The 7500-nt window shown below is 39.2% G+C and overlaps 1 protein-coding gene across 8 annotated transcripts in view; it reads left to right on the plus strand.

The window, feature by feature from the left end:
• The window catches only part of Pgant5 (polypeptide N-acetylgalactosaminyltransferase 5), a 665995-nt gene that overhangs the window by 325428 nt on the left and 333067 nt on the right, over positions 1-7500 (plus strand). For 2 of the 8 annotated variants that reach the window (XR_010851672.1, XM_067096460.1), the window contains exon 1: positions 2813-3484. The exons of 3 other annotated variants lie outside the window; for them this stretch is intronic. The gene's annotated coding sequence lies outside the window, so the exon portion shown is untranslated. Of the gene's footprint in view, positions 1-2812; positions 3485-7500 lie in introns of those variants that run through there. 3 more of the 8 variants (XR_010851673.1, XM_067096464.1, XM_067096461.1) reach the window with 2 other exon arrangements.

Here is a 7500-nt window from a genome sequence, read left to right on the forward strand (position 1 = left end):
CTTTACATATATGTATCTTTTGAGTGCTGAAGAATTTCGTGATTCAGAAAAGGAGAGAGAGAGAGAGAGAGAGAGAGAGAGAGAGGAAGGCAAAGGCGACTTGGGCTTCTGATTGGCTTATTCAGCCCGTATCCTCGACCAATCAATAGCCATTCATCAAACTCGCCGTGTCTGGTAACCCAACCCTCAGGCGGTCGACTCAGAGTTCGAAATACGTGCATTTTGCCAAACAGGTGTTCGAGGCTTGATTGGTGACAGGTCATTTATATTTTTATTTACATTTCCTTGGTGCTGAAGTTCTCTTTTGATGTGAATTCCTTAATGGTTTGATCAAACACGTTCATGTTTAGTTTTGAGAGAGAGAGAGAGAGAGAGAGAGAGAGAGAGAGAGAGAGAGAGAGAGAGAGAGTTCATTTAGCTAAAGCACTGTAATCCCTTACATATGTATTTTTTTGAGTACTCCTGAAAGAATTTCTTGATTCAGAAAGAGAGAGAGAGAGAGAGAGAGAGAGAGAGAGAGAGAGAGAGAGACAGTGTATTTATTTAGTTGAAGCATTTTACTGCTTTGCAGATATTTGAGTACTCTTGAAGAATTTCGTTTTTCAGAAAAGGAGAGAGAGAGAGAGAGAGAGAGAGAGAGAGAGAGAGTATTTATTTAGTTCAAACATTTTACTCCTTTACAGATTTTTTTAGTACTGAAGAATTTCATGTGTTCCGAGAGAGAGAGAGAGAGAGAGCTTTCGTGCATAGTTCTCCATGAATGAGACGTATCATTCATGAGTGCCTCGAGTAAGAAGAAGTGAGAATACTGTCATGTCAGAAAGGTGCAAATAGCTCGCTTGGCACATGACCTGTGGTGCACATCTGTTGTTCATAATTCTTTCTGTCAATAACACGGGTGTTAACTTCAGTGCATAGTGCTCCATGGGAAATGAACGTTCTCTCTCTCTCTCTCTCTCTCTGTCTCTCTCTCTCTCTCTCTCTCTCTCTCTCTCTCTCTCTCTCTCTCTCTTTGAGAAGCAAGATGCAAATTCTGAAAAAGGAAATTTTTCAGTGGTAACAAATGTGCAAAGGACTAAAATACTTTAACCATATAAATGTCTCTCTCTCTCTCTCTCTCTCTCTCTCTCTCTCTCTCTCTCTCTCTCTCTCTCTCTCTTTGAGAAACAAGTGCAAATTCTGAAAAACGTGAATTGTTCAGTAGCAACAAATGTGCAAAGGAATAAATACGTTTACCATATAAATGCTCTCTCTCTCTCTCTCTTTCTTAGTTAAATGACGGGCGAAGCAGGAGCAGTTTAGGCCTGTTTCTCGAAAAAACCTTAATGTGCATATGTTGATGTAAACGGTGAAATATGTACTGTAATTGGTTGTTGTGGGCCAGAGAGAGAGAGAGAGAGAGAGAGAGAGAGAGAGAGAGAGAGAGAGAGAGAGAGAGAGAGAAAGTGGTAAGTAACGGAACTGAATGATTAATACTTCGTCGAAATTTCACTTCCTATTTTAAGAATATCTGCTTTGACCAGGTGATCCTGATCCCACGGTCTCTCTCTCTCTCTCTCTCTCTCTCTCTCTCTCTCTCTCTCTCTCTCTCTCTCTCTCTCTCTCTCTCTCGAAAATTACGTCAAGTTTTATATTTTTATTTCAACAGGGATCGTTTTGGACTAGGTATTCTCTCTCTCTCTCTCTCTCTCTCTCTCTCTCTCTCTGGAAACCTTCGGTCGAAATTTCACTTTATATTTGAGCAGGGATCTTCTTGGACCAGGTAATCCTCTCTCTCTCTCTCTCTGAAACCTCCACCTCTATTCAGATCGTTTTCCATAAAAAAAATCCCCAATTTTGAGCAACATTAACCCTTTCTCTTCTCGTCCTTCCACGAAAAAAGATTCTCCTGAGTTGCCAACGATCGCTTCAAAAGCGTGACAGTTTAGGGGAAGGGGTTATCGGATCGTTGCTTTCATTTATTTGTCTCTCCCTTGTTCTACTTCCTTCTCCTCCTCCTCATCCCTGTGAATAATTCTCTCTCTCTCTCTCTCTCTCTCTCTCTCTCTCTCTCTCTCTCTCTCTCAGATTGAAGGTCACCTACCCACCCAGTGTAAAGGAACAGATGGGACCTTACGGTCTATTTGTGAGGGACGTACGTGTTGAATTTTATTGATTCAAGGGATTATTACATTGGGAAAGGAAACTGTGTTGTTGTTATAGAAATACATGGTATATATAATATGTATGTGTATATATATATATATATATATATATATATATATATATATTATATATATATACACACACACATTATATATATATATATATATATATATATATATATATATATATATATATATATATATATATATATTTTATAAACAGTACAGTATCATACTTAGGTTTATAGTAGTAAATTCCACTTTTAAATTAATTGTCTAGTACAATTTATATATTTTTTTACCGTAAGCTTTCCTTTGCTACTAATAGCTTGAGCACAATAAAACGAAAATACTGCAGATTGTAGGTCTAAATTATATGTGTATATATATGTATATATATATTTTTTCCTCAAACTGGACCACCTCTTAGCCCAAGCGGGTGATTGACTTGACTTACTCACATTTGCTCACTTTTGCTCACCACCAGCGGCAGCAACCTCTTCCTCCTGTAGCTGGTGTACTGTTGGACGCTCGCGGTTACTCGTGCGTGTCAGATACAGAAGAGAGAGAGAGAGAGGGAGAGAGAGAGAGAGAGAGAGAGAGAGAGAGTGCGTCCGTCAGTCGGTTATCTTCGGTGCGTCAGCGATAACATGTGTTCCACTTAGATGTCGCCCTGTGGGGCTCCCAGCTCTCTGGTCTGTAGCACCAGCCTTGCGGCTCCGCTCAGCGTAGGCAGCTTTCAGTGTAATGCTGACGTGGCCCCAGGGCGGTGTCGTGTGCGTGTTTCTCCTGCGGTGGTGGTGTTTCTGCTCACCTTTTGTGGCAATAGAGCAATCGTGGATTTAAATCGTTGCTCCAAGTTTCGCTGGGAAGCGCCAACAACAGATTTTCTTGAATGACTGTGGCCCAGCCACTTGGCAGAGATGTGGATATTCTGATATTCTGTGCTTGTAGTTCTGAAATATCTCGAGGAGTTTTGATACCTTTTGACTTCTTTCGTTGCACGTTGGCCCGGCGTGTGATTCTGCAGGTGTTTGCAAGGTGGACTGTGCAGTTGATCGTGATTTCAAGTGATTGTTTAGATTTTGAAGCGGGTTTTAAGATACACCTATAAATCAGCCAGCCAGTTGATTGAAATATCTCGAGGCGTTTTAACATCTTTTGACACATCTCGTTTTTGCTGGCCCGGTATGTGATTGGCAGGTGTTTGCAAAGTGGATTATGCAACTGATTGTGATTTCAAGTGATTGTTTAGATTTTCACGGGGATTTCAGGATGTACCTGTGAATCACCAAGCCCGCCAGGTGTTCCCAAGGAAGGTATTGTTACTTCATACTCAGGTATGCACGGGTCGTTTCCTATTGTTGAATTTTTATGTTTGTTGCATGTCGTATTGATTTTTTTTTTAATTCTTTGTGTTGTGGTGATACTAGTATCTCGTTCAGTGGTGGTACTTTTGGAAGTATGTGTGTGTTTTGTTTATCGTACACACGTCAGTACGAAATAATTTTCCATTAATTGAAACATCACAAATTCTATCTTACAAATAATGATGTTCCTATTGTGATACAGAAATTGTCACGCAACAAAAAAATATGTTTACCTACATAATTTATAAAAATTGTCACATTAAAAAAAAAACTTGTTTAAAAAGTAAGTTCCTGTTTTGCAGATATTGTTTCTGGTGTATGCATACACACATCAGTGTACTGGGTCTTTCGTATGCAATTCACTTATGTACTCTCGTATTTTTTTTAAGTTGTCCTGGCTGCCAGCTGTACGATAACCTCCGATTCCCGCTATCTGCATTCACGCTATCATCACGAGGTTTCAACAACTACATCCGTTGTAGAAATCGTTGTTGTTTTTCACATCTACATGTTATAGGTGGTTGTACATTTTAATAATAATAATAATAATAATAATAACACTTTTATTTGTGGTTCTAAAGAAAAATAAAGGCTCATTTCACCCTTTGAAAATGATTTCCTATGAGTGTCTCGCACTGATAACGAATATCAGTGTCACCACAGATAGCTGTCGTGTCAAGTTTCTCTCTCTCTCTCTCTCTCTCTCTCTCTCTCTCTCTCTCTCTCTCTGTGTGTGTGTGTGTGTGTGCAAAGGTTCAGATATAATTCAGCATCTTTCAGGAACAAAAACGTGTCGAGGTGTCCGGCGTTTGTCGACAGGTTTTCTGTGCTGTCTTTTCAAGAAAGGATGAGTCTTTCTGATTCACGAGGACGTCTGTGTCACATCATAACTCGGTAATAACCTCTTCCACTTTTCTTGCGACCATTCATCACCCTTTTGCGACATTTCGTTCTGTTGCGACCATCGGTTCCTCTTGCTACTAATCAGGGATTTGTGTTGCTTTTTCCTGAAAGTAAATGCCACATAGCCTTGCAGTTCTCCTCTGTCTACAAGACACGCCCCTGTGTCATTTGGTGCGTCCACACTACAGTTCAACTTGTCACAAGCACATGTTGGCAACATATTGCAAACATAGTGCCACCTAGTCTTACAGTTCTCCTCTTGTCTACACGACACTCATTTGAGTCATGATTTATTGTCATAATCATTAGGGAATGTCCACACTACGGTAAAACATGTCGGGAACTTGTTGCAGACATGTCATGAACATATTGGATACATATCACAAACATATTGCATACATATCACAAGCATATTGCATGCATATCACAAACATACTACATGTGTATCACAAACATATTGCATACATATCACAAACACATTGCATACATATCACAAACATGTTGCATACATATCACAAACATGTTGCATACATATAAAAAACATACTGCATGCATATCACAAACAAGTTGAAAACAAGTCAGCGACGTTAAGTGGGGAACAAACCTCTGGCAAATGCTTGATAAGACCACCAGTAAGTCGTTGACTTGTATTCACCCTGTTTGGGATATGTTGGTGTTAAGTTGCCGACGTATGTTCATGACATGTTTTACTGCAGTGTGGACGAACCCTCATTGCGACAACAGCTGGGCGGTTTCTCGGTGGTACACCTGTCGCCAGGTATGTCTCCAGAAGTTGAGGACATTTCCCATGACTTGGGTACTCTGGACCCTTATCTGCGAGGGCGGTTATTTTGTTGTGGGATTTTTGGTTTCGAGGTTTTATGATGTTTGCTCCTCTGACAAGTATTGCGGGATGCAGAAACTGCCTTTTGTGGCCTTGGTGTTACTGAGAGAGAGTCGATATCTGGTGTTTGTATATCAGCTCATTACGGATACGCTGTAGATGAATCTAGTCACGCTGAGTTTGAGTTCATTGACGGTTTATGCTGTTAGACATCTAGATTAACTCGAACGATTTCCAAAATCTAAAGTAGGCTGAATGTTTTAGTTAACAGTAGCAATATATATTATGTGATTATTGCTTTCTGGGTAATGATATTTTTTGGTTGGTCTTCCTGATACTACTCAATTTTAAGTGGTGAGAAAAATATAATTTCTCATAATTTAGGGTCAAATGTTTATAAATGTTAAAGAAGGAAGTCTGTGTAGATTTGATAGAATAAACATGTTTATTCTGTTTAGTGTGATTTAAAGGAATAGCACAGTCTGGCAGCCCTTAATTAGCAGAATCACCAAAATGTTTGCCTTGTGGGGATAAAAGTATCAATTATAGCTTAAGGAATTCAGTCACTGTTAATAGTCTAATGGCCTGAGCTATTAATTCCGGTCTAATATTTGAAATAAGGGAGAAAATGCTTTCAGAATGATTATATCTGTCTTGAAAGCAATCAAAAGTCCTCACTGTATTTCACCAACCAAGCCCTTCTCCACTTGAATTAAGAATTCTTGGAACGATTTTTGAACGTGGGGATGTGGGGGCGGGGTTTTGGTGGTGGTGGTGGGGAGGGAAGGGGGGAGGAGGGAAGGGAAAGAAAGATAGAAGAGAGGAGATGAGAACTGAAGCATTTCTTCGTGCCAGGATCAGCGAGGGAATTTTTAATCAGGGACTCTATTGAATGAAGGGTTGAAGCTTACTTTGTGCCATTCTATGGAAAGGGTAATCACCCATCTCCGTCAGAATATTGTTTCAGGGATGCCAATCATCGTCTTTTCCGATCAGAGAGAGAGAGAGAGAGAGAGAGAGAGAGAGAGAGAGATGAGTAAGGATATAATTTGACTTACATATTCATTTTAACCAAGACTACATTGAGTTTTTCAAATCCTTGTTCAAGTATATTTCATTACCCTTGGCAGATTAGATATTAGATATATATATATATATATATATATATATATATATATATATATATATATATATATATATGTGTGTGTGTGTGTGTGTGTGTGTGTGTGTGTGTGTGTATGTATATATATATATATATATATATATATATATATATATATATATATATATATATATATATATATATATATATATATATACCCCCAGGGAAAAAGTGAAGTACACATTGTAAATCCTAACCGGTTTCATCTTGGCGTCACTTGAGACATCTTCAAGAGAACACTTTATAAGATCCTGACCTCTAATTGCCTTATTTCATCTAGACAGCGGTAATTTAGTAGCCTTGCTTTCCGATATATAACGCCGATTCCCTAACAAACAGAGAACGTCAAGTTTGAAACAGGGCAAAAGATAAATCATGCGCAAACACTTGTCGACAGCAATCGAGAATGCAAATTCGGCCGAAAGCGCCGGGCAGTATATAACATATTTTGGGGGGAGCAACTTTGCTTTAGTATGTTTACCTTATAAATCATTGTCAGGCTGTACATTCCCTTCCCCCTCCCCTCCCCCTTCCCCTTCCCCCTCCCCTTGTTATTCGGTAACCATGCAGGCCTGCCTGTCAAGGCAAGTGACAGCGGAATGTGGTGGAAGGGAAAGGCCTCTGCTGCTTTCGCTGGCTTTGGAAAGGGAAATTGCATGTTGATATTTTGACTTCGCTGCTTGACCGTTTAATTTGTCTGGGTCGCACTCTCAACATTTCTTGGGATTTTGCCCAGCAGTGGCTGTGTATTAAAAATCGACAATTGCGTCAACAATTTATATTACTTGTCAAAGAACGTTAACACCAAGGAAACACACCGTTCAGATGTTCGTTTTTATATTTTACAGCTAGTGCAATTAATTGATATTATTTAGGATTTTTAATATGCAACCATTTTTTCACGACTTTGTGCATTTAGAAAGTAATGGTTATTTTGGCTTGTGGTTTACCTGAGTTAATTAATAATTATTACTAGTAGCAGAAATTTTATGGGAAAGATATGACACTACACCGGTAGAATATTAGTTTTCGCTAATAGTGAAAATCTAAGGGAACCGTGTGACACTTTTCACCCAC

The sequence above is a fragment of the Macrobrachium rosenbergii genome, chromosome 53 (assembly GCF_040412425.1).
Source record: "Macrobrachium rosenbergii isolate ZJJX-2024 chromosome 53, ASM4041242v1, whole genome shotgun sequence".
Taxonomy (NCBI): domain Eukaryota; kingdom Metazoa; phylum Arthropoda; class Malacostraca; order Decapoda; family Palaemonidae; genus Macrobrachium; species Macrobrachium rosenbergii.